General features: G+C 44.1%; 1 protein-coding gene across 3 annotated transcripts in view; it reads right to left on the bottom strand.

Moving 5' to 3' along the window:
- GPR153 (G protein-coupled receptor 153) overlaps positions 1-16,527 on the bottom strand; it is a 185,841-nt gene extending 169,314 nt beyond the window's left edge. For 2 of the 3 annotated variants that reach the window (XM_073561764.1, XM_073561763.1), the window contains exon 1: positions 16,102-16,527. The gene's annotated coding sequence lies outside the window, so the exon portion shown is untranslated. The remainder of the gene's footprint in view (positions 1-16,101) is intronic. The other variant, XM_073561765.1, reaches the window with a different exon arrangement.
- Positions 16,528-27,804: the final 11,277 nt, after the last annotated feature.

The following is a 27,804-nucleotide window of genomic DNA, read 5'->3' as shown; positions in this document are numbered from 1 at the left end:
CTCATCATAAATATGCCCCAGGGCCTCAAAAAATGCATCCACAGTCATATGCTCAGGGGCCGTGGTCGGAAGGGAGAAAGCCCAAGCTTGGGGGGCTCCCCTTAACAGAGACATAATGACCCCCCGCTCTCTGACTTTCATCCCCAGAAGATTGTGGTCTTAATGAAAAAAAAAGCTTACAGCCCTCCTTGAAAACTCTGAATTCTTTTTTATCTCCAGAAAAGATATCCAGTAATTTAACCGGAGACTCAGGGGAAACTAATGTAACATCCCGAGCCCCTGATAAAAAAGCCCCCTGCACAGTGTCAGCGATCAGCTGCTGAGACTGGGCCAGGACTTGTTGTTCTCCAAGGAGTTTCTGAGACATCTGAGTCAGGTGCTTTACCTGCTCAGAAAGAGCGTGCAAAAGATCCATCACACACACAGGAGAAAGGGAGCAGCGGAAACAAAAATAGTATCGGGTCAGTTATAATATCAGGATCCTGACAGTGCCGGCGTACAGCCTCCGCTGTAGGGACCCCTGGGGACAAGAACAGCCAGAAAGTACAGACGCACAGGACCTGAACGCTGAAGTTTAGCAAGCCGGCACAGGACCTACGGTCATGTGACTGCAAGGGAGCGGGGCTTAGCGTCCTGCTTTCAGGGAAGGTAGAAAACTCAGAGTAGGGCAAAACGGAGGTCAAACACAGTACGGGCAAATGAGGTACAGGAGGGGTAAACAGACGGGAGGTCAGACAAAGCCAAAGGTCATACACAAGAGGGCGGTGCGGTACCAAACGGCCGAGCAGAGAGAAGTCGAGTCACAAGCAGAGAGTCATACACGAGAGAGCAGTGCGGTACAAGAGGGGCAGGCAGAACTCATAACAGGGACAGAACCGGATCACAACCAAACAGGCAACAAGTTATCAGGCACAAGGCACACGTATACAAGAGGTCAACTAACTCAGCCGAGGGCAGGAGTATAACTGACACCGGACCTAGGTCCAGTGAACATTAAATAGCCGCCCTCTGCCAGAGAGAGGCAGAATAATTAACCCCCAGTCTGACCAGGACGGGCCAAAGCGAAACCCTGTCCTGGATCATGACATTATGTTTTATTGTTCTCAACACATTCCACTATGCAATGAATAAAAATTTGCAACTGGAATATTTCATTCAGAGATATCTAGGATGTGGTATTTTAGTATTCCCTTTATTTTTTTGAGCAGTGTATATATATAAAAACATAAGCACAAGGGCGCAGGTTCCTATATGATAACACCTGCAGCTGCAAATAAGGACAACAACCACCCAATTTGTCCAACAGTAAAAGTCAAATTAAAAAGTGAGTAATTTGCGCTAGCAGGATATCATTCAAAGGTTGCAAAGAAATATCTACAGTGGAGCTGGTTCACAAAATATATGTACCGATACCTTCGTTCAGATGAGCAGGGAACTGGTCGAAGGCACCTTCCTCAAGCAGGGTCCCGGTGCAAAGATGACGCTGCAAGCAGAAGTGATGCTGACGAAAATGAGCTTGAGAACGTTAGAGTTCAGTTGGTGAATGCAGGTGTTGGACGCTACTCCGGCCGGTAGCAAGCGTCCTTCTAATCGCGTGTCGGCGGCGGTCACGCGATTAGAAGGACGCTTGCTACCGGCCGGAGTAGCGTCCAACACCTGCATTCACCAACTGAACTCTAACGTTCTCAAGCTCATTTTCGTCAGCATCACTTCTGTTTGCAGCGTCATCTTTGCACCGGGACCCTGCTTGAGGAAGGTGCCTTCGACCAGTTCCCTGCTCATCTGAACGAAGGTATCGGTACATATATTTTGTGAACCAGCTCCAGTGTATATATATATATATACACTCACTGGCCACTTTATTAGGTACACCATGCTAGTAAGGGGTTGGACCCCCTTTTGCCTTCAGAACTGCCTCAATTCTTCGTGGCAGAGATTCAACAAGGTGCTGGAAGCATTCCTCAGAGATTTTGGACCATATTGACATGATGGCATCACACAGTTGGCGCAGATTTGTCGGCTGCACATCCCTGATGCGAATCTCCCGTTCCACCACATCCCAAAGATGCTATATTGGATTGAGATCTGGTGACTGAGGAGGCCATTTGAGTACAGTGAACTCATTGTCATGTTCAAGAAACCAATCTGAGATGATTCAAGCTTTATGACATGGCGCATTATCCTGCTGAAAGTAGCCATCAGATGCCTGTTCTTAGCTGAGAGGAGTGGTACCCAGTGTGGTCTTCTGCTGCTGTAGCCCATCTGCCTCAAAGTTCGACGCACTGTGCGTTCAGAGATGCTCTTCTGCCTACCTTGGTTGTAACGGGTGGCAATTTGAGTCACTGTTGCCTTTCTATCAGCTCGAACCAGTATGCCCATTCTCCTCTGACCTCTGGCATCAACAAGGCATTTCCGGCCACAGAACTGCCGCTCACTGGATTTTTTTTCTTTTTCGGACCATTCTCTGTAAACCCTAGAGATGGTTGTGCGTGAAAATCCCAGTAGATCAGCAGTTTCTGAAATACTCAGACCAGCCCTTCTGGCACCAACAATCATGCCACGTTCAAAGGCACTCAAATCACCTTTCTTCCCCATACTGATGCTCGGTTTGAACTGCAGGAGATTGTCTTGACCATGTCTACATGCCTAAATGCACTGAGTTGCCGCCATGTGATTGGCTGATTAGAAATTAAGTCTTAACACACAGTTGGACAGGTGTACCTAATAAAGTGGCCAGTGAGTGTATATCACCAATGCTCTGCTCATCAGCAACAAATGCATGTCCAGCCAGCCACATGGGTGTCTACAGTAAATGCATGTAGTGAATACATGATGCCTACACTTTACCAAAGTCTCCGAGGTTTCAGAGAGCAGACATGAGAAAGTCCTGGTGCATCGCGCCATCTGTTCTTTTTTATATTTACTACATAAATATCCTGATAATATGTATCCAATTAATGCATGGCGTATAGAGAGCAAACTGCAGAACATAAGTGGCAACAGCTGATCTGAGAGTTGTAATCCCAGTTATTCCAGTGCAGCTATTACAGTTTATTAGCGTGTGGTCATTTGTAGTGTACCCACACTGTGATACCAGACCAATGGCCCAGTATGAGCTTCACGCCCGAGGACCATATGGGCTATGTAACTGGACCAATTCCAGTCATTATTTTACCTTGTTGCCAATTTCTCTGCTATTATGTCTGAGGATACAGCAAAATTGTCAAACGCTTTGCAGAAAACTATTCCCCAGAATTATCATAAAAAGTATCATTAAATTGCCCTTGTCATAGATAGCTTTATACTGTGTCAACACCCAACTGAAAGGGACATGAGGGAACACCCACAGTAATAATGATTTGCTGAGAATAGAGTCACATTGCTCCTCCCTAGGTCCTTTTCAGTTGGTTGCAAGTGTAATATATTTTCTTTGATTATGATGGAGTTTTGAAAGGGTGTTTTCATATCCAAAGGGTATGCAATAAGAGCCTAATAGATGTAAACCTACACCTTTATTATCAGGATCCTGTCAGCACCGGCAGACTGCCGCGGCTGAACAGGGTAACTCACCCAGACTACGGGAGGACCCGGGGTCCGAAACTGCAGGGAAAGTTCAGACAACAGGACCTGCGACACTGAAAGTAGTTTAGCAGTACAAGGACCTACGATCATGTGACCACAGGGGGAGTGGCTTAGCGTCCTGCTGCAGGATAGGGTTCTATTACAGGAAACTCAGGTCAGACAAGCAGGGGTCATACACAGGGAGGGCGGCACGGTACCAGAGGGACAAGCAGAGAATAGTCAAAACGTAAGCAATGAATCATACACAGAGACAGCAACGCAGTACAAGGGAGGCAGTCAGACAGTAGTCAGGTCCAAGGCAAAAGAGTCATACACAGGAATAGCAGAGCAGTACAAAAGGAACAGGCAGAACTCGTAACAGGGACAGAACCGGATCAAAACCAAGCAAGCACAAAGTATCACAGTCACAAAGCACACCAGGGTCACACACTTGGCCAAGGGTCTGAGTATAAGCGACAAGGAGTGAGCCCACAATGAGGCTATAAAAAGCCTCCCAGAATCTGGACAGATTAACCTCTGAACTACCTGATCACACAAACTCAGCAGATCATGACATTTATCAAGAAGAAAGGTCCCCAACCCATTCCTTCCAAAATACCTAACCAGCTGAGAAAAAGAGTTGGTTGTTCATGTAATGCTCATTGAAGTAAATCTACTATATCTAGATATCCTGGACAAGGCAGAGCAACACCCCAATTTTATTAGCTCCCCTAGCTATGCTCGTATTAGTTTTCTTCTTAAGGTCAATATTGACCCTTTACAGGACGGATAGGAAGCCAAACAGAAACTCTATTTGCAGACATGTGTTTTGTGGTTCTTGCCCCTCATTAGTGCAAATCAGGAGGACTGGTTGTCCGGGTGAGAGGACATTGACATGGGGTATAAGGGGTAAAGTTTCTCCTTGTGGAGAGCACCAAGTTGGCATAGGGAGATGATACGCTGGGAATCTATTTATGTAAATCAGAGAAGAAGAAGATGGGAACTCCAGTGTATTGGCTTAATGAAGAATATACACAGTAGCAAACTTCATAAAAATGGATTTAACCTTTTCTCCTAAAGTAGAACATTTGCTTATCTGGCACTTTCTGAGTTAAAGGTATTTTCCCGTAGTTGACATCATGGCTAAAACCGGATGTGAATGTGACTCTGCGCTCACTCTCTGTATAAGACCTGTAGTGACAGATGCCTCTATATATAGAAGGAATGGGGGGTCAAAAAGATCTTCTCCGGGTCACTAGGACTTCTTGCCACTTCCTGGGCGTCTTCTCCATTTACTGTCCTTGTGGCCTATTTTTGGAAATCACACTATATTATTTGCTGTGAGTGAGAGCCTAGAGGAAAAATCTCAGAAATGAAACAGCTGAAAAGATACCTAGAATGTAATATATGATGTATCAGGAGTACAACACAAGCCAGAACCCACAGCCTGCTCAGATAATAATATATAATAATGCTAGGTTATAATGTATCAGTATGCATGTATTCTGCTGTGCCGCTCTATCTAAGTCTGCCCTCTGTGATACTGCACAATCATACAGCACTACAATCCCCATCATGGACTGCTGACTTTCTATACTTATTTTCCTTATATAGCGCCATCATATTCCCCAGTGTTTTACATTCATCATCATCGCTGTCCCCGATGGGGCTCACAATCTACATTCCCTATCAGTATGTCTTTGGAGTGTGGGAGGAAACCGGAGAACCCGGAGGAAACCCACGCAAACATGGGGAGAACATACAAACTCCTGGCAGATGTTGTCCTTGGTGAGATTTGAACCCAGGACCCCAGCACTGCAAAGAAACGATGCTAACTCCAGTGCTGCCCCCCAATATCTAAACCTATCATGTGTGAAGCGCTCTCTGAGGAACAGACTCCATTACATTCCCTATCATGTCAACACAAAGAATTTCACTATAATCTCCAGTTATAAGGAGCTGCAAAATCTGTGTATCTAAGCACATCGTGTGTGATATGGCCCCAGGGAACCACAATGCACCATTTTCCCCATTATGAAATGTAATTATCACTATATAAGAATCTTCAGGCTGTGTGCACACGCTGCGGAATCTGCTGCGGATTGATCCACGCGGATTTTCAAAATCCGCAGATAAATCCGCAGGCCAAAAGACCTGCGGTTTATCTGTGGATTATCCTGCGGTTTTACCATCTCCATAATGGAGGAGATGGTAAACCGCTGCAGAATCCGCAGAAAGAATTGACATGCAATTCTATCTGCGGTTTAGAAACCGCAGCAAAATCCGCGTGGACAATTCCGCAGCATCTGCATTGCGGTTTACTTTTCCCATAGGGAATAATGGTACTGTACACCGCAGCAGAATCCGCAGCGTGTGCACACACCCTTAGAGGCAAGGAGCTACAAGGACTGAGTGCTAAGATGAGCAAGTGAGACTTCTGTTAAATGTTGTGACCACCAATGGAAATTAGGATTATGCACCTATGTGTACAGGTACGTATACAGTGATATACATGCAGGTATACATACAGTGATGCGCATATATATAAATAATGTATATATACATATGTACAGTATATAGTGATGTACATATGTATACAAGTAGCATACAGTGATGTACCTATATATACAGGTATGCATTCAATGGTGTACATATATATTAAAGAATGTATATAGTGATTTACATATAAAAACAGATATGCATACAGTGATGGACACACGCATATATACATACACTCACTGGCCACTTTATTAGGTACACCTGTCCAACTGTGTGTTAAGACTTAATTTCTAATCTGCCAATCACATGGCGGCAACTCAGTGCATTTAGGCATGTAGACATGGTCAAGACAATCTCCTGCAGTTCAAACCGAGCATCAGTATGGGGAAGAAAGGTGATTTGAGTGCCTTTGAACGTGGCATGATTGTTGGTGCCAGAAGGGCTGGTCTGAGTATTTCAGAAACTGCTGATCTACTGGGATTTTCACGCACAACCATCTCTAGGGTTTACAGAGAATGGTCCGAAAAAGAAAAAAAATCCAGTGAGCGGCAGTTCTGTGGCCGGAAATGCCTTGTTGATGCCAGAGGTCAGAGGAGAATGGGCAGACTGGTTCGAGCTGATAGAAAGGCAACAGTGACTCAAATTGCCACCCGTTACAACCAAGGTAGGCAGAAGAGCATCTCTGAACGCACAGTGCGTCGAACTTTGAGGCAGATGGGCTACAGCAGCAGAAGACCACACCGGGTACCACTCCTCTCAGCTAAGAACAGGAAACTGAGGCTACAATTTGCACAAGCTCATCGAAATTGGACAGTAGAAGATTGGAAAAACGTTGCCTGGTCTGATGAGTCTCGATTTCTGCTGCGACATTCGGATGGTAGGGTCAGAATTTGGCGTAAACAACATGAAAGCATGGATCCATCCTGCCTTGTATCAACGGTTCAGGCTGGTGGTGGTGGTGTCATGGTGTGGGGAATTTTTTCTTGGCACTCTTTGGGCCCCTTGGTACCAATTGAGCATCGTTGCAACGCCACAGCCTACCTGAGTATTGTTGCTGACCATGTCCATCCCTTTATGACCACAATGTACCCAACATCTGATGGCTACTTTCAGCAGGATAATGCGCCATGTCATAAAGCTCGAATCATCTCAGATTGGTTTCTTGAACATGACAATGAGTTCACTGTACTCAAATGGCCTCCTCAGTCACCAGATCTCAATCCAATAGAGCATCTTTGGGATGTGGTGGAACGGGAGATTCGCATCAGGGATGTGCAGCCGACAAATCTGCGCCAACTGTGTGATGCCATCATGTCAATATGGTCCAACATCTCTGAGGAATGCTTCCAGCACCTTGTTGAATCTCTGCCACGAAGAATTGAGGCAGTTCTGAAGGCAAAAGGGGGTCCAACCCGTTACTAGCATGGTGTACCTAATAAAGTGGCCAGTGAGTGTATATAGCTATGCATAAAGTGATGTACATGTATAATGTATGTATACAGTAATGTGTGTATACACTGTAAATATATATATACTAGATGGTGGCCCGATTCTATCGCATCGGGTATTCTAGAGTCTCTGTTAAAATAAAAAACTAGTGATATATTCACCTTCCAATGACCCCCGGACTCTTTCTCTCCTCTCACCACGCTCTCGGCATCTTCCGGTCCCAGTAATGCTTAGCGCGAAACACGGCTGATGACGTCGCGCTCTCGCGAGAGTGACGTCACCTCCGGCCCTTCTCACTAAGCATTACTGGGACCGGAAGATGCCGGGAGCGTGGTGAGAGGAGAGACTGAGTCCGGGGGTCATCGGAAGGTGAGTATAACACTATTTTTTATTTTAACAGAGACTCTAGAATACCCGATGCGATAGAATCGGGCCACCATCTAGTGTATTATACTCTTGTTACACCCGGAGCTGCTGTCACTGTTCTGCTGTTACCTAATGTATTGTACTCCAGTTACAGCCAGAGCTGCAGTCACTGTTCTACTGTTACCTAATGTATTGTACTCCAGTTACACCCAGGGCTGCTGTCACTGTTCTGCTGTTATCTAATATATTGTACTCCAGTTACTCCCAGAGCTGCAGTCACTGTTCTGCTTTTACCTAATGTATTGTAGTCCAGTTACACCCAGGGCTGCAGTCAGCGTTCTGCTCTTACCTAATGTATTATACTCCTGTTACAGCCAGTGCTGCAGTCACTGTTCTGCTGTTACCTAATGTAGTGCACTCCATTTACACCCAGATCTGCAGTCACTGTTCTGCTGTTATCTAATGTATTGTACTCCAGTTACTCCCAGAGCAGCAGTCACTGTTCTGCTGTTACCTAATGTACTCCTGTTGCACCCAGAGCTGCAGTCACTGTTCTGCTGTTACCTAATGTATTGTAGTCCAGTTACACCCAGAGCTGCAGTCACCGTTCTGCTCTTACCTAATGTATTATACTCCTGTTACAGCCAGAGCTGCAGTCACTGTTCAGATCTTAACAAATGTATTGTACTCAAGTTACACCCAGAGCTGCAGTCACTGTTCTGCTGTTACTTAATGTACTCCTGTTACACCCAGAGCTGCAGTCACTGTTCTGCTGTTACCTAATGTATTGTAGTCCAGTTACACCCAGAGCTGCAGTCACCGTTCTGCTCTTACCTAATGTATTATACTCCTGTTACAACCAGAGCTGCAGTCACTGTTTAGATCTTACCGAATGTATTGTACTCAAGTTACACCCAGTGCTGCTGTCACTGTTCTGCTGTTATCTAATGTATTGTACTCCAGTTACACCCAGAGCTGCATTCTCTTTTCTGTTGTCACCTAATGTACGCAAGTTACACCCAGAGCTGCAGTCACTGTTCTACTGTTACCTATTTACCTAATGTATTGTACTCCAGAATATGTACAGGACTGTGCCTGTGTAATGAGCAACGCAGCAGTGATGCCTTTAACGGCTGTAATGTGCCTGTACAATAAGCAATGCGGCCGTGTTGCCGAGACGACTAAGCAACTGTCGTTTATTGGTCGCGGCCTAACTGCCGCGACCAATCAGCTAGGTGGGATTTCCATTACAGACAGACAGACAGACTGACAGAATTAGACAATTATATAGTAGACTAGATGGTGGCCCTATTCTATCACATCGGGTATTCTAGAGTCTCTATTAAAATAAAAAATAGTGATATGCTCACCTTCCGACGGCCCCCGGACTCTGTCCCTCCTCTCACCACGCTCCTGGCATCTTCCGGTCCCAGTAATGCTTTGTGCGAAACACTGCTGATGACGTCGCGCTCAGTGACGTCATCTCCAGCCCTTCTCGTTAATCATTACTGGGACCGGAAGTTGCCGGGAGCATGGTGAGAGGTGGAACAGAGTCCGGGGGCCATCGGAAGGTGAGTATGTAACTATTTTTTATTTTAACAGAGACTCTAAACTACCCGATGCAATAGAATCGGGCCACCATCTAGTGTATTATACTCATGTTACACCCGGAGCTGCTGTCACTGTTCTGCTGTTACCTAATGTATTGTACTCCAGTTACAGCCAGAGCTTCAGTCACTGTTCTGCTGTTACCTAATGTTTTGTACTCCAGTTACACCCAGAGCTGCTGTCACTGTTCTGCTGTTATCTAATGTACTGTACTCCAGTTACTCCCAGAGCTGCAGTCACTGTTCTTCTTTTACCTAAAGTATTGGAGTCCAGTTACACCAAGAGCTGCAGTCACCGTTCTGCACTTGCCTAATGTATTGTACGCAAGTTACACCCAGAGCTGCACTGTTCTGCTCTTACCTACTGTATTAGAAGCAAGTTACACCCAGAGCTGCAGTCACTGTTCTGCTCTTACCTAATGTCCTCCTGTTACACCCAGAGCTGCATTCACTGTTCTGCTGTTACCTAATGCATTGTACTCCAGTTACACCCAGGGCTGCTGTCACTGTTCTGCTGCTATCTAATGTATTGTACTCCAGTTACTCCCAGAGCTGCAGTCACTGTTCTGCTTTTACCTAATGTATTGTAGTCCAGTTACACCCAGAGCTGCAGTCACCGTTCTGCTCTTACCTAATGTATTATACTCCTGTTACAGCCTGAGCTGCAGTCACTGTTCAGATCTTACCAAATGTATTGTACTCTAGTTACACCCAGAGCTGCAGTCACTGTTCTGCTCTTACCTAATGTACTCCTGTTACACCCAGAGCTGTAGTCACTGTTCTGCTGTTACCTAATGTAGTGTACTCCAGTTACACCCAGATCTGCAGTCAATGTTCTGCTGTTACCTAATGTATTGTACTCCAGTTACACCCAGAGCTGCAGTCACTGTTCTGCTGTTACCTAATGTAGCGTACTCCAGTTACACCCAGATCTGCAGTCACTGTTCTGCTGTTACCTAATGTATTGTACTCCAGTTACACCCAGAGCTGCTGTCACTGTTCTGCTGTTATCTAATATATTGTACTCCAGTTACTCCCAGAGCTGCAGTCACTGTTCTGCTTTTACCTAATGTATTGTACTCCAGTTACACCCAGAGCTGCTGTCACTGTTCTGCTGTTATCTAATATATTGTACTCCAGTTACTCCCAGAGCTGCAGTCACTGTTCTGCTTTTACCTAATGTATTGTAGTCTAGTTATACCCAGAGCTGCAGTCACCATTCTGCTTTTACCTAATGTATTATACTCCTGTTACAGCCAGAGCTGCAGTCACTGTTCAGATCTTACCTAATGTATTGTACTCCAGTTACACCCAGAGCTGCAGTCACTGTTCTGCTGTTACCTAAAGTATTGTACTCCAGAATATGTACAGGACTGTGCCTGTGTAATGAGCGATGCAGCAGTGATGCCTTTAACGGCTGTAATGTGCCTGTACAATAAGCAATGCAGCCATGTTGCCTGCAACGACTAAGCAACTGTCGCTGGTCTTTATTATCTTAATTTAATTGGTCTTAAACGAAAAAACACAAAAGAGAATGAAGCAAAAAGCAAAACATTGATCATTTCACAAAAAACTCCAAAAATGGGCCAGACAAAAGTATTGGCACCCTCAGCCTAATACTTGGTTGCACAACCTTTAGCCAAAATAACTGCGACCAACCGCTTCCGGTAACCATCAATGAGTTTCTTACAATGCTCTGCTGGAATTTTAGACCATTCTTCTTTGGCAAACTGCTCCAGGTCCCTGATATTTGAAGGGTGCCTTCTCCAAACTGCCATTTTTAGATCTCTCCACAGGTGTTCTATGGGATTCAGGTCTGGACTCATTGCTGGCCACCATAGAAGTCTCCAGTGCTTTCTCTCAAACCATTTTCTAGTGCTTTTTGAAGTGTGTTTTGGGTCATTGTCCTGGTGGAAGACCCATGACCTCTCAGGGAGACCCAGCTTTCTCACACTGGGCCCTACATTATGCTGCAAAATTTGTTGGTAGTCTTCAGACTTCATAATGCCATGCACATGGTCAAGCAGTCCAGTGCCAGAGGCAGCAAAGCAACCCCAAAACATCAGGGAACCTCCGCCATGTTTGACTGTAGGGACCGAGTTTTTTTCTTTGAATGCCTCTTTTTTTCTCCTGTAAACTCTATGTTGATGCTTTTGCCCAAAAAGCTCTACTTTTGTCTCCTCTGACCAGAGAACATTCTTCCAAAACATTTTAGGCTTTTTCAGGTAAGTTTTGGCAAACTCCAGCCTGGCTTTTTTATGTCTCGGGGTAAGAAGTGGGGTCTTCTTGGGTCTCCTACCATACAGTCCCTTTTCATTCAGATGCCGACGGATAGTACGGGTTGACACTGTTGTACCGGCGGACTGCAGGGCAGCTTGAACTTGTTTGGATGTTAGTCGAGGTTCTTTATCCAACATCCGCACAATCTTGCGTTGAAATCTCTTGTCAATTTTTCTTTTCCGTCCACATCTAGGGAGGTTAGCCACAGTGCCATGGGCTTTAAACTTCTTGATGACACTGCGCACGGTAGACACAGGAACATTCTGGTCTTTGGAGATGGACTTGTAGGCTTGAGTTTGCTCATGCTTCCTCACAATTTGGTTTCTCAAGTCCTCAGACAGTTCTTTGGTCTTCTTTCTTTTCTCCATGCTCAATGTGGTACACACAAGGACACAGGACAGAGGTTGAGTCAACTTTAATCCATGTCAACTGGCTGCAAGTGTGATTTAGTTATTGACAACACCTGTTAGGTGCCACAGGTAAGTTACAGGTGCTGTTAATTACACAAATTAGAGAAGCATCACATGATTTTTCGAACAGTACCAATACTTTTGCCCACCCTCTTTTTTATGTTTGGTGTGGAATTATATCCAATTTGGCTTTAGGACAATTCTTTTTGTGTTTTTTCATTTAAGACAAATTAAATGAAGATAATAATAACAAAGAATTTGTGTTTGCAATAATTTTCAGGAAGAAACTGAGTATTATCTGACAAAATTGCTGGGGTGTCACTACTTTTGGCCACAACTGTACCGTTTAGATATGCATGCAGTAATGTACATACAGGGGGGAAATAAGTATTTGATCCTTTGCTGATTTTGTAAGTTTTCCCACTAAGAAAGACATGAACATGAACAGTCTATAATTTTAAGGGTAGATTAATTTTAACATTGAGAGATAGAATATCAAAAATACAATCCAGAAAATCACATTGTATAAATTATATAAATTTATTTGCATTTTGCAGTGAGAAATAAGTATTTGATCCCTCTGGCAAACAAGGCTTAATACTTGGTGGCAAAACCCTTGTTGGCAAGCACAGCAGTCAGACGTTTTTTGTAGTTGATGACGAGGCTTGCGCACATGTCAGGAGGAATTTGGTCCACCCCTCTTTGCAGATCATCTTTAAATCATTAAGATTTTGAGACTCTCGCTTGGCAACTCAGAGCTTCAACTCCCCCATAAGTTTTCTATGGGATTAAGATCTGGAGACTGGCTAGGCCACTCCATGACCTTAATGTGCTTCTTTTTGAGGCACTCCATTGTTGCCTTGGCTGTATGTTTTGGGCCATTTTTAATGTCCTGGCAGAGGGAAGGAGGTTGTCACTCAGGATTTTATGGTACATTGCTCCATCCCTTCTCCCATTGATGCGGTGAACTAGTCCTGTGACCTTAGCAGAGAAACACCCCCAAAACATAATGTTTCCTCCTCCATGCTTGACAGTGGGGATGGTGTTCTTTGGGTCATAGGCAGCATTTCTCTTCCTCTAAACATGGCGAGTTGCGTTAATGCCAAAGAGTTCAATTTTTGTCTCATCTGACCACAGCTTCTTCTCCCAATCACTCACAGAATCCTCCAGGTGTTCATTGGCGAACTTCAGACGGGCCTGCACATGTGCCTTCTTGAGCAGAGGGACCTTGCGGGCACTGCAAGATTGTAAACCTTTATGGCGTAATGTGTTACCAATAGCTTTCTTGGTGACTGTGCTCCCAGCTGCCTTGAGATCATAAGCAATTTCCCCCATGTAGTTTTAGGCTGATCTCTCACCTTCTTCATGATCAAGGATAGGTATTTCTTCCATTTTCTTACTATTGCACCAACAGTTATCTCCTTCTCGCCCAGCATCTTACGTATGGTTTTATATCCCATTCCAGCTTTGTGCAGGTTTATGATCTTGTCCCTGACATCCTTAGGAAGCTCTTTGGTCTTGCCCATGTTGTAGAGGTTAGAGTGTGACTGATTAATTGAGTCTGTGGACAGGAGTCTTTTATAAAGGTGATTATGTAAGACAGCTGACTTTAATGCAGGTAACAAGTTGAGTAGGAGCATCTAACTGGTCTGTAGGGGCCAGAACGCTTAATGGTTGGTAGGGGATCAAATACTTATTTCTCACTGCAAAATGTAAATTTATATAAATTATACAATGTAATTTTCTGGATTTTATTTTTGATATTCTATCTCTCAATGTTAAAATTAACCTACCCTTAAAATTATAGACTGTTCATGTCTTTGTCAGTGGGCAAACTTACAAAATCAGCAAGGGATCAAATAATTATTTCCTCCACTGTATATATACAGGTTTGCATAAAGTGATGTAACTATATATACTGTACTGGAATGCATGCAGTAATGTATGAATATGTATATACAGCTAAGCATGAAGTGATGTACATATATATACACAGCTAAGCATGTAGTGAGGTACCAATATATACACAGGTATGCATGCATTGATGTACCTATATACGCAGGTATACATACATACATTGTACATGTATGCAGGCAGTGAGGTACCTATATATAGGTATACATACATATACTGTACAGGTATGGAAACAGTGATGTACCTATATTTACAGGTATACACACATATACTGTACAGGTATGCAGGCAGTGAGGCACCTATATATACACAGGTATACATATAAATTTAAATTCAAAGAATATTGGCAGGACGAAATACACATTAGCTTTGCCAAAGCAAGTGTACAAAAGGGAATAGGGATAGGGACTGTAGGGATGTTGGGTAGGGGCTGTAGGAAACTTGGATGGGGCAGATCCAGGATGGGGCTATAGAAGTCCATGGCATAGGGAAGGAGGATGGGGGGATGGGGCAGATCCAGGGTGGGGGCTATAGAAGTCCATCGTATAGGGAAGGTGGATGGGTGGATGGGGCAGATCCAGGATGGGGCTATAGAAGTCCATGGCATAGGGAAGGTGGATGGGGGATGGGGGCAGATCCATGGTGGTGGCTATAGAAGTCCATGGCATAGGGAAGGTGGATGGGGCAGATCCAGGGTGGGGGGCCATAGAAGTCCATGGCATATCATAGTTCTCTTTCTCATATATATATATACTGTACAGGTATGCACGCATTGAGGTACCTATATATACACAGGTATGCATGCATTGAGGTACCTATATATATACAGGTATACATATAGGTAGGGTTATTGCATAGATAAGGACCATACAAAACATCCGTACAATATATCACCGTGGTTACAGAGTTGGGGGTCCCCAGCTCAGGATACATCAGTTTATATGAGGGTCTTTTTGCCATCTGTGCCCTACAAGCACATACTGCATGGTGGGATTTCCTGAAAACCACCTATTGTGTCTTCTTCATTAACCCCCTGGTGCCCGCTTACAACCTTGCAGCTTTCCATTAAACACGTGTGCTGTGAAGCATTACAAATAAAAAACATCCACGCGTGGGAGAGCTGGCATTAGCTTCGTCTTTATCAGATCTGACATGATGTAATTGTAATGAAATGTATCACGTCCTAATAATACAGCCAGCAATGAGCCATCCACCCACCTCCCCTCTTACATAACATGACAGAGGCAGATCCCGAGTATGCTGTCTGGATCAAGGTGAAGTTTCTTTGTTTAAACACTTTGGAGAATTTATTTTTAACAATGGGGAAGACCCCCTGTATAGAAATGGGGTTGCGTGTCCCCTTCGTCTACCCTAAATATGTTTTGGAGAATTAGGGGTACCTCTATACCTTAAGGCTTTGACTGGTGATTTCTAAAGACTGATGATCCTTACTCACGTACCTTTGTTGTACCCCAAGGATTGGGGTCCTTGCACCCTTTATTTGGCATTTAACCCTAATCTTTCTCCAGTATTAAGGGTTTTCTTACATTACTTTACCTGAAATTCTCAATCTGAGACCATTTTCAAGAATTTGGGCTTGTGCTCATTCCTGAAGCTGCTGCTGCATATTAGAGATCCCTGTAACCTCATAGCTTTATTCAGCCTTTAGGGTGTTTCTAAAGATCTGGGGTTCCTGCAGTCCTTTACCTTTGCTTAATGTATGGCTTTCCCTAGAACTGAAGATGCTGGTACCCCTTTAATTGTTCCATCCAAGGTTTTACTCAGTTTCCATAAATTAGGGGATCCCTTTATTCTATGCGCTTATTCTTCATTGTTTTTGAAACCTTCCAAAAATTAGCTTTTTATAGACCCTTTATCCTATTTTTTCATGGTCCCTGCACCCCTTTACTCTTGTTAAACCTGACCCTAGGTTAAGGATTGGGGTCATTGCACCAGTTCACCCTGGGATCAGTAAGAGTTTCATGCAGCCAGTAAATACAGAAGCTCTTTCTTACCTTCTGGATGGTGATTCCCAGGATCTTGAGGAACATGTCTCAAAATAGCAGACACCGAGCTTGCAGTAAATGGAAGGAAATAGCAGCTCCTCGGAGCTCCACAGCTGATCCGATCGCAGACTCTCCACTTGCAAAGTGAAATTCCAGGGTTCTTGTGCTAAGCAATCTCACCCCACTCAGCTTTCCCGATCCCCCGTGGGTAAGCATTGTTCCAAAGACAAGCAAGGGCTGGAGAGATTCCTTTGTGGAGCTGTGCTGTGCAGGAGCAGCCCCTCAGCCCACCCGTAACAATGGGCTCCTCTCCCTCTCTGTTGTCATTGCTCCCAACCCAGCCCTCACTTCATCATTTGGGTTGGATGTGTGTCTGAGAGGATGGCAATAGAGAGCGCATGCTTCACTCTGCTTCCTCCAGCAGCCACTTCTTCATCTGAGATGGAAAATTGCAATCTGACTTTTTTTTTGCTTTCACCTACAAATGTGCAGATTGCAGCTTAGGTACACTCCTTATTTTAGTATGAAGTAATCCTCAGGTTTGGATATAAGTAAAATGCAGGTTTCCATGGAAGGGTTAAAAGGGATAACATGAACTGGTGGCAGGAGAAGGTCACAGTTGTCAATCATTTACAGTTGTGCTCTAGATCCTACAGTCTTCTTCATATCCATTCTTTCCACCTCAACATGTAGGGTCAGTTTGGTAGATATCATGACCCAGCCCCAGACAAGAAAGGGTTAGATCAGATGTCCTTTACCAGAGTTCTCAAGCAGAGGTGCCTTGTTACCTTCAGGTGTGTCATGGTCACCTCTGTGGGGTCTACTGTTTTATCACTTCCACCTTATTGTAGGTGCTTCGTTCCTTTACATCTGAGCTGGAGGAACATTATGTAATAATCATATGAGGAACATTCAAGATACTTCAGGACCACACGTGATGGAACTGACAGAGATGGCTTTGCTCTGCTGGCTGCAGAAGATCCTGGGGGGGACAAGGCTGTCAGTCAAATATCTTCTTTTTCAAGTTGTGCCTTAGATCTTTCATAGCCTCCATCATCACATTCCAGATAGACATCAGCAGGGTCAATGTGTCATCCATCCTTGGAGGGGTGTTTGAGCAGCACGAGCTCTATTCTCCACAGACATAGCTATGAGTTGCCTTCTGTTCTTTTCTACCTACCCATGTTCTCCTTGAAGACTTCTGCTACCTTTACCCTTTCTATCCTGATGCTTTAGCGCAGATCCTTTGTCTCCAGTCTTTACTGCTCTTAACCCTCAAACCATGGATGAATGCTAGGAGTCTTTTGAACTTGCTTGCCAGGCTGCAGAAGCTCTTGTGAGGACATAACTGTCAATCATACCTTCTCTGCTTGAAATTGTGACTTGTATGTAGTCTTATCATTCCTATTAGAAGCATGGATGGTGTGTTACACTTCTTTGGTGCGGCGTCAATGTTTGAGTATCATCCTGCTCTCCAAGGTCCTCAGATGCAATCTTGAGCTCAGACTGCTCTGCTGTTCTACAGGCAGCACTTGCATGTATCTGTCTATGCTCTGTATATTTCAGACATTTCTCTCTGCCTAAAGCTAATCAGTCACCATTTTCACCTTCAAATCCACTGTTGATTTAACCCTCTCACTGCCACACATACCAGCTGTCATCTCTTTTCCATTGACCATTTCTGTTGACTCTATTGAACCTTCAGATGATATGATCCCATTCCCCTTGGGTGGATTAATGCAATGTAAATCACTTTAGTCTCGGTTTTCCTATTTCTAAATATAGGCCATCCCAGATTCCTAGCAACGTAGTGGCTTCCTGATTTCACATTGGTCTTACTATGTCGATAAATGAAATGTTGGTCTCCTTGGAGCAATACCATAATTGTTATGTATGAGATTAAATCATTTTTTTCCCAATGTCTACAGGATGCATAAGTTCCATGTTTGTTCAATGGGTCTGTTCCCATGTACCAGTTATATTACATATCTTTCGATACACAACTAGGAGGATAGCTAGCTACTTCCTGCCTCACCGATGTCACCATTAATTTACGCTAAGGTATGGTGTTGGTGGGGCACTAGGGCCATTCTTAAGTTGGATGGTGCCCCGTGCAGTACCTCCCATTGTTAGCCCTCTCTTATAGTATACCATATTGTGCCCAAGTTATATGACAATGCAATGAACAATATCCTATACAGTACCAAATTAACACTTGTTTAACATCGCAAAACCAGTAAACGTTAATATGGGTGTCAATGGGAAAAATCAGATAGCTACTTGCATTTCTAGATTTCTAGAATTTAGGAGACAAGCGTATGTCAATGGGAAAAATCAGATAGCTACTTGCATTTCTAGATTTCTAGAATTTAGGAGACAAGCATGTGTCAATGGGAAAAATCAGATAGCTACTTGCATTTCTAGAATTTAGGAGACAAGCTGAATTTGCAAGAGAAAGGGGACAAAATGACAGTACATTAGGATCCAGAAGCACAGGCAGGGACTAAAGCCTTGCATGCAGGATAAGGATAATATACTGCTATATAAATAAGCAGATTTTACTTTTAAATGGAATCTATCAGTAGTGTCATCTATTTGGGCATGCAGAACGTTGAATAAAATGATACCTTGATTTCTGCAATCTGATGTCTTATTTGAGAAAAAGCCACGTTTTCCTTAATGCGTAAATGAGTTGTTAAGATTTATGGGCCGGACATAGATCTTCCTTAGAATCTGCCTCCAGAGCTTGTAATAAATGAAAGAAGGTGTTCCAGTGTGAGATGTATAATGGCTGATACTTTCCACTTCTGTTCTTACTGCAGAGCTGTGTGTGACTATAACTAGCCCAGTACAGCAGAGCTCAGCTTTGCCTCATTACAAACATAGTGCTTACAGTGCTGTCAGCTCTGCTGTACTGCCCTTTCCACAGCCATCATGTTAATTTGTTTACTGTAAGTGATATCTGTAATTTGTATGTAACCCCTTCTCTTGTACAGCACCATGGAATCAATGTCGCTATATAAATAAATATTAATAATAATAATAATAATATTGGTTGCTTGTGATATGGAAGTTGAAGCACTGCACTGTGACTGGAGAACTACAACTGCAGATGTGTTTGTAAAGAGTCTAAGCTCAGCTCTGTTGTCCTGTGTTAATTTTACAGGGTTGCAAAATTCTGGAGAAAGTTCCCTTTAAGTGTTAACTGTCTGCATCATAATATCTGTTTTGTGTATTAGTTTAAGAAATGCTACTTCTTTAATCAAATATCAAATTGTTGCAGTTTCTGGAGGAAAAGCAACTATGTTTTCTAATTTCATAAAAGCCATATAAATGAAACCTATCACCCTTCTTGCCATTTTTTCAGTACGTAATTACATTAACCACAAAATTACAAAATAAGAATTCTGGACCATTCCGGTGTTATATCTACAAGAATTCTATGACAACTAGGTGTAACCAATGGGGGGGTGTCCCGACAAACTATGGCACTGTCCAATCAGTGCTGAAAGTATCAGACTGTGCAGGCACACACCCCTCTAGGAAGTCCAATGTTAACACCCAGATGGCGATGTACCCATACATTTCCATGGGTAATAACAGGGAAACAAAGAAAAACAGAATTATAGGAAAAGATTATCCTAAATTGTTACTTTGCGGGAATACAAGCACTTATTAAAACAGACATGTCAGGAAAGATGATTGCCTATCTCTGTAATCTTCATCTCCTTCACAGATGATTTCTTGGGATAAGGAGAGGAACAAAGCTCCAGGAAAGCCTTCAGTCATAATTCGATACATAAATTCTCTAATGTATGAAAGATCTTCAGACGCTCTTATCAGATTATCGTGTTTTTCAATGCGATACTTACAAGTTGTTCTTACAATTGATGGAATTCTACTTGAAATCCTACATATAGTAAATGTAGATAACGGTATGGAGGGTGAAATCATGACCCTAAACACTTACAACCTATCAGCGAGTGTCAATTAGGTGGAAGTCTCCCGGCTAGGAGATCAAATACGCCCTACCATTAGAGAACGATGGGAAAACTTAAGCACTTCAAGCATTACAGGACATTAAGGCTATTTTAAGCTTTCTCTGCTGAAATTGGCTGACGGAGTAATATGGTTTGAAAGGCAGGAAGAAAAAAAACCTAGAGAGTTGTGAGCGAGAATATGCTTTATTTGGCACAAATGCTGTTTTGTGTTTTACATGGCTTCAAGATATTTGTCAAGACGAACGCAACGTACTCAGCTGTAAGTGCTCTATAGACTCTCAGAAAAAAGGATCTATTCCACACACTTTGTCATCGCTGTCCCCACTGGGGCTCACAATCTAAATTCCCTATCAGTATGTCTTTGGAATATGGGAGGAAACCCACGCAAACACGGGGAGAACATACAAACTCCTTGCAGGACTACTACCCCTAATATCCCACATTATCCCGTCACAGCCGCCGGACTACTTCCCCTAATATCCCACATCATCCCGTCACAGCCACCGGACTACTACCCCTAATATCCCACATCATGCCGTCACAGCCGCCGGACTACTACCCCTAAAATCCCACATCATCCCGTCAGCCAGAGCCATCGGACTACTACCCCTAATATCCAACATCATCCCTTCAGCCAGAACCACAGGACTAGTACCACTAATATCCCACATCATCCCATCATCCCGTCAGAGCCACCGGACTACTACCACTAATATCCCACATTATCCCATCAGCCAGAGCCATTGGACTACATCCTTTAATATCCCACCTCATCCAGTCAGAGCCACCAGACTACTATCCCTAATATAAGGGTATATGGGCAGCGAGGGCGGGATTCATTTCTGTCCTGTGCTCTCTGCTCCTTTCTGGGGGCAGACAATGGCTGGGAGCTTATGTTCCCGGGGATGCTAGATTTTTCCCACCATGTCAGTGTCAGCTGCGGTGTTGTCGTGGAGTGAGAAAACTATTGCTCATAGCAACCAATCACAGCTCAGCTTCTTTGCTTAGTGATTGGCTGAAAGGAAAACTGTTGCTCATAGCAACCAATAATAGATCAGCTTCTTTTAAACAGCTCTGGTGAAATGAAAGATGCTTCGTGATTGGTTGGTGATACACACACACACATACATACATACATTCACTTTTATATATAGAGATAATATTTATATTTGTGATCAATACCTAACATGAAAATGAGTACTATAATACTGTCCCCGATGTATTTTAATATAAATGTTGTCATACTGCCCTCTATACACATGAACTTAACTGTGCCTATGTGCAAGAACATAACTACTATAACACTGCCCCTATGTACAAGATTATAACTACTATAATACAGCCTCTATGTACAAGAATATAACTACTATAATACTGCCCCTATGTACAAGATTATAACTACTATAATACTGCCCCCTATGTACAAGAATATATCTACTATAATATTGCCCCATGTACAAGATTATAACTACTATAATACTGCCCCTTTGTACAAGAATATAATTACTATAATACTGCTCCTATATACAAGAGTATACCTACTATAATACTGCCTCCTACAGTTGTGGCCAAAAGTATTGACACCCCTGCAATTCTGTCAGATAATAGTCAGTTTCTTCCTGAAAATGATTTCAACCACAAATTCTATGGTATTATTATCTTCATTTAATTTGTCTTAAATGAAAAAAACACAAAAAAGAATGAAGCAAAAAGCAAAACATTGATCATTTCACACAAAACTCCAAAAATGGGCAAGACAAAAGTATTGGCACCCTCAGCCTAATGCTTGGTTGCACAACCTTTAGCCAAAATAACTGCGACCAACCACTTCCGTTAACCATTAATGAGTTTTTTACAATGCTCTGCTGGAATTTTAGACCAATCTTCTTTGGCAAACTGCTCCAGGTCCCTGATATTAGAAGGGTGCCTTCTCTAAACTGCCATTTTTAGATCTCTCCACAGGTGTTCTATGGGATTCAGGTCTGGACTCATTGCTGGCCACCTTAGAAGTCCCCAGTGCTTTCTCTCAAACCATTTTCTAGTGCTTTTTGAAGTGTGTTTGGGTCATTGTCCTGCTGGAAGACCCATGAGCTCTGAGGGAGACCCAGCTTTCTCACACTGGGCCCTACATTATGCTGCAAAATTTGTTGGTAGTCTTCAGACTTCATAATGCCATGCACACGGTCAAGCAGTCCAGTGCCAGAGGCAGCAAAGCAACCCCAAAACATCAGGGAACCTCCGCCATGTTTGACTGTTGGGACCATGTTCTTTTCTTTGAATGCCTCTTTTTTTCTCCTGTAAACTCTATGTTGATGCTTTTGCCCAAAAAGCTCTACTTTTGTCTCATCTGACCAGAGAACATTCTTCCAAAACGTTTTAGGCTTTTTCAGGTAAGTTTTGGCAAACTCCAGCCTGGCTTTTTTATGTCTCGGGGTAAGAAGTGGGGTCTTCCTGGGTCTCCTACCATACAGTCCCTTTTCATTCAGACGCCGACGGATAGTACGGGTTGACACTGTTGTACCCTCGGACTGCAGGGCAGCTTGAACTTGTTTGGATGTTAGTCGAGGTTCTTTATCCAACATCCGCACAATCTTGCGTTGAAATCAATTCTCAATTTTTCTTTTCCGTCCATATCTAGGGAGGTTAGCCACAGTGCCATGGACTTTAAACTTCTTGATGACATTGCGCACGGTAGACACAGGAACATTCTGGTCTTTGGAGATGGACTTGTAGCCTTGAGATTGCTCATGCTTCCTCACAATTTGGTTTCTCAAGTCCTCAGACTGTTCTTTGGTCTTCTTATTTTCTCCATGCTCAATGTGGTACACACAAGGATACAGGACAGAGGTTGAGTCAACTTTAATCCATGTCAACTGGCTGCAAGTGTGATTTAGTTATTGCCAACATCTGTTAGGTGCCACAGGTAAGTTACAGGTGCTGTTAATTACACAAATTAGAGAAGCATCACATGATTTTTCGAACAGTGCCAGTACTTTTGTCCACCCTCTTTTTTATGTTTGGTGTGGAATTATATCCAATATGCTTTAGGACAATTCTTTTTGTGTTTTTTCATTTAAGACAAATTAAATGAATATAATAATACCAAAGAATTTGTGTTTGCAATAATTTTCAGGAAGAAACTGAGTATTATCTGACAGAATTGCTGGGGTGTCAATACTTGCAGCCAGTTGACATGGATAAAAGTTGACTCAACCTCTGTCCTGTGTCCTTGTGTGTACCACATTGAGCATGGAGAAAAGAAAGAAGACCAGAGAACTGTCTGAGGACTTGAGAAACCAAATTGTGAGGAAGCATGAGCAATCTCAATGCTACAAGTCCATCTCCAAAGACCAGAATGTTCCTGTGTCTACCGTGCGCAGTGTCTTCAAGAAGTTTAAAGCCCATGGCACTGTGGCTATCCTCCCTAGATTTGGACAGAAAAGAAAAATTGACAAGAGCTTTCAACGCAACATTGTGCGGATGTTGGATTAAGAACCTCGACTAACATCCAAACAAGTTCAAGCTGCCCTGCAGTCCGAGGGTACAACAGTGTCAACCCGTGCTATCCGTCAGCGTCTGAATGAAAAGGGACTGTATGGTATGAGACCCAGGAAGACCCCACTTCTTACCTAGAGACATAAAAAAGCCAGGCTGGAGTTTGCCAAAACTTACCTGAAAAAGCCTAAAACGTTTTGGAAGAATGTTCTCTGGTCACATGAGATAAAAGTAGAGCTTTTTGGGCAAAGGCAACAACATAGAGTTTACAGGAGAAAAAAAGAGGCATTCAAAGAAAAAAACACGGTCCCTACAGTCAAACATGGCGGAGGTTCCCTGATGTTTTGGGGTAGCTTTGCTGCCTCTGGAACTGGACTGCTTGACCGTGTGCATGGCATTATGAAGTCTGAAGACTACCAACAAATTTTGCAGCATAATATAGGCCCCAGTGTGAGAAAGCTGGGTCTCCCTCAGAGGTCATGGGTCTTCCAGCAGGACAATGACCCAAAACACACTTCCAAAAGCACTAGAAAATGGTTTGAGAGAAAGCACTGGAGACTTCAAAGGTGGCCAGCAATGAGTCCAGACCTGAATCCAATAGAACACCTGTGGAGAGATCTAAAAATGGCAGTTTGGAGAAGGCACCCTTCTAATATCAGAGACCTGGAGCAGTTTGCCAAAGAAGAATGGTCTAAAATTCCAGCAGAGCATTGTAAGAAACTCATTGATTTTGGCTAAAGGTTGTGCAACCAAGTATTAGGCTGAGGGTTCCAATACTTTTGTCTGGCCCATTTTTGGAGTTTTGTGTGAAATGATCAATGTTTTGCTTTTTGCTTCATTCTCTTTTGTGTTTCTTCATTTAAGACAAATTAAATGAAGATAATAATACCAAAGAATTTGTGATGGCAATCATTTTCAGGAAGAAGCTTAGTATTATCTGACAAAATTGCAGAGGTGTCAATACTTTTGGCCACAACTGTATAATACTGCTCCTATGTGCAAGAATATAACTACTATAACACTGCTCCTATGTGCAAGAATATAACTACTATAATACTGCCCCCTATGTATAAGAATATAACTACTATAATACTGCCCCTATGTACAAGAATATAACTACTATAATACTGCTCCTATGTACAAGAATATAACTGCCATAATACTGCCCCTATGTACAAGAATATAACTGCCATAATACTGCCCCTATGTACAAGAATATAACTACTATAATTCTGCCCCTATGTACAAGAATATAACTACTGTAATCCTGCTTCCTATGTACAAGAATGTAACTATTATAATACTGCTCCTATGTGCAAGAATATAACTACTATAATACTGCTCCTATGTACAAGAATATAACTACTATAATACTGCTCCTATGTACAAGAATATAACTACAATAATACTGCCTCCTAGCTGTGAGGTTGCGTGTCTGTGGTTCTCCTCATGTCTGGAGCAAGCCCAGGGAGGGGCCACCCTGGGCGTGGAAGCTCCCCAAGCAAGGCCCAGGCTTCCAGGCCTACACTGGGAGGAAACTCCCAACCTCATGTGGATGGAAATCCCAGAGTTGCCTCTGGGGAAAATAAACCTTAGAATGGAAGTCTCAGCAGCATGGAGAAAGATCATGCGTTGAAGTTCAGCACAGGAAAGAAACAAGAGAAAGCTTTGTCTGTGTGCAAGGATGTTGCAGTTAAACAGTCGGCCGGTCAAGGAAAACAGTGTCCAGAGCCTGGAAGGAAATCCCAGAAGGCATCTTCTGCCGAGAACCTGAGTGCTGGAGGGCAGGTGGCTGCACAGAAGGTGAGGCAGAGTCATTACCAGCCTCAGGTGTGCAGCTCACTCCAGGCAGACAGAGACGGACATCTCTGGAGAAGCAAACACTCCAGGAGAACCTTCAGCTGAGACATGCGGTGACCAGCATGGCGAGCTCTGGACGCATGAGATTGCAGGCTGGTGGCAGCGGTAAAAGTGTTGCGGAGGCTGGAGCCACAAAACCAGCGACATTAAAAACCAAGGTGTCACCCCCTAAAGCAAGACCCAAGAAGGAGCCGCTGCGTGCCCCGGAGCTACTGCTGGCAGAGGAGATATCAGGACTGGTCAGAAGGTTTGGTGAGTTGCAGCAGCAGAGGAATCTTCTGCAAATAGAAATTGACTGCATTTACAAGGTGAAGGCTGCTAATCCTGGGGATCACTCTGCATATGACCAGAGACTGAATGCACTGGGGGTAGAGCTGGCAACTGTGGTGCGGGACATGGACTGTGTGCTGGCGAAGATGGGGCCCCTGGCAGAGACATATAGGAACCAGGAGCGGTTTAGGTCCTACACGCAGGACTCTGCTGGCTCCCGCACAGACATTGTCCCAGGTGGGACCCGGCAGCAGGTACGGCTGGTGCTGCAGCCCGCTAGCTTCTGTTTCAAGGAGGGTCAGATACTACACTAGCAGCCGCAACTACCTGCGGCAGACCCCAAGCAGGAGCAAGAGGCTCAGATCCCAGCGGTACCACAAGTCCCAGAATACCCAGCACAACAGCAAAACAGTGGACATGAGACTACATCTACTGTTGGTGTCCGGGAGAGCACTAATTCTGGGGATATTGATACTGTTCATGTGGGGTTGGGGGCTGAAGGGGGTACAGAGTCTGTGGTGGACATTGCGCATCCTGAAGACGCTATTGAGATTGATGATGATGATAATAATGTGCAAAATGTCTGTGATTTCCCCCCTTTGGTTTCCAGCACACAAGGTGCAACAGGCCCCTCCGCTGCAGACCCTCGCTCTGTCAGTCAGCCCACTGCGGCCCCACAGGTCCCTCCCAGTAATGTTTGGAGCCGCGGCGCTCCGTCCTTTACCTCCGGCGCCAATTACACTGGGCAGGCTTTCAAAAGGAGGAATGTGGTGCGGTTTAGGTACAGAGGTGCCAAGGAGGACCTGCCTGACAGGAAGCTGGTGGTCAGGGAGCTCCTGTGCCGCCAGATGGGGTTTGCGCTGGTTAATATCTTGGCGGTCATCAATCTGCCAGACAGACAGGGCTATGACATCAGTTTTAAGCTCATGTCTGATCTGGACAGATTCTGGGCCAATTTCCCCAAGTTCAGGGACGCTGATGGCTGGAATAAGTTCAGTTTCATTCCAATATCTAAGCCAGATACCGCCATGGTTAATATCATCTTTTGGAATGAGGCTGTTCCCCCGCAGGACATTGTGATGTGGCTCCGGAGGCATTGTGACCTTGTCTCTGACCTCACCAAAAACAGGGATGAGGACGGTATATGGACCGGTGGATGGAAGGTGCTGGTGAAACTGCACCAGCACAACAATATCACGGCTCACTTACCCAACTCCTTCTTTATCGGGAGGGAGAAGGGGGTTTGCTTCTACCCTGGGCAGCCACGAAAGTGTTTTAAGTGTGGTAAAGTGGGTCATCTGGCAAACACCTGTACCGTGGTAAAGTGCAGCCTGTGTGGGGAAGTCGGCCACTTAGCGGCAGATTGCCAGAACATCAAGTGCAACCTCTGTGGGGAGATCGGCCACCCTCACAGGGAATGTCCATATGCCTGGCACAATATATGCAAGCTCCTTCCTGATGAGGTGTCAGTGACAGGGACAGAGGCTCAGGAGGAGGAGGCTTTAATGTCAGGGACAGTACTGACCAGGTCAGAAGTCCACCAGGGGTCCGCTCAGGTAACATCAGAGCAGCTTTGCACAGAGGGTACAGAGGGGAGCAAGGAGGTCGTCCCTCAGGTCCAGCAGCCACATGTAGCCACCACTTCAGTATCACCATCTCTAGCTGAAGAAAGTGGCTGTAATCAGGTGAAAAGGAAAAAAAGGACAAGGCCTCCCGTAAACCTGAGGAGGAGTATGTCACTAGCCAGGGTGGCAGGAAAAAAGTCCAGAGTTTGGCAGGTGTGATGGTCGTGTCCAATAAGTTTGATGTTTTGTCTGAGTCTGATGGGGACTTGGAAGAAGAGATAAAAAGAATAGAGACTGAGTATGACAGGGACGTAGCGGACCATCCCCCTACAAAACGGAAGCCCGTAGCTACTGACACTGAGCTACAGTCTGACATGGAGACCGGTGGTAATCAGAACATCTGTGATCCAGACTTATGATGGCGGCTTTTGCATCTCTGCTCCTCTAATGTGGTATTGTGATGGCGGATTTCTCATTAAAAATAACATCCAGTAATGTGAACAGCATTAAGGTGAGGAGGA

The sequence above is a fragment of the Dendrobates tinctorius genome, unplaced genomic scaffold (assembly GCF_039654945.1).
Source record: "Dendrobates tinctorius isolate UK_male_01 unplaced genomic scaffold, ASM3965494v1 ptg000326l, whole genome shotgun sequence".
In the NCBI taxonomy this organism is placed as follows: Eukaryota; Metazoa; Chordata; class Amphibia; order Anura; family Dendrobatidae; genus Dendrobates; species Dendrobates tinctorius.
This window is presented reverse-complemented; position numbering and strand designations above follow the sequence as displayed.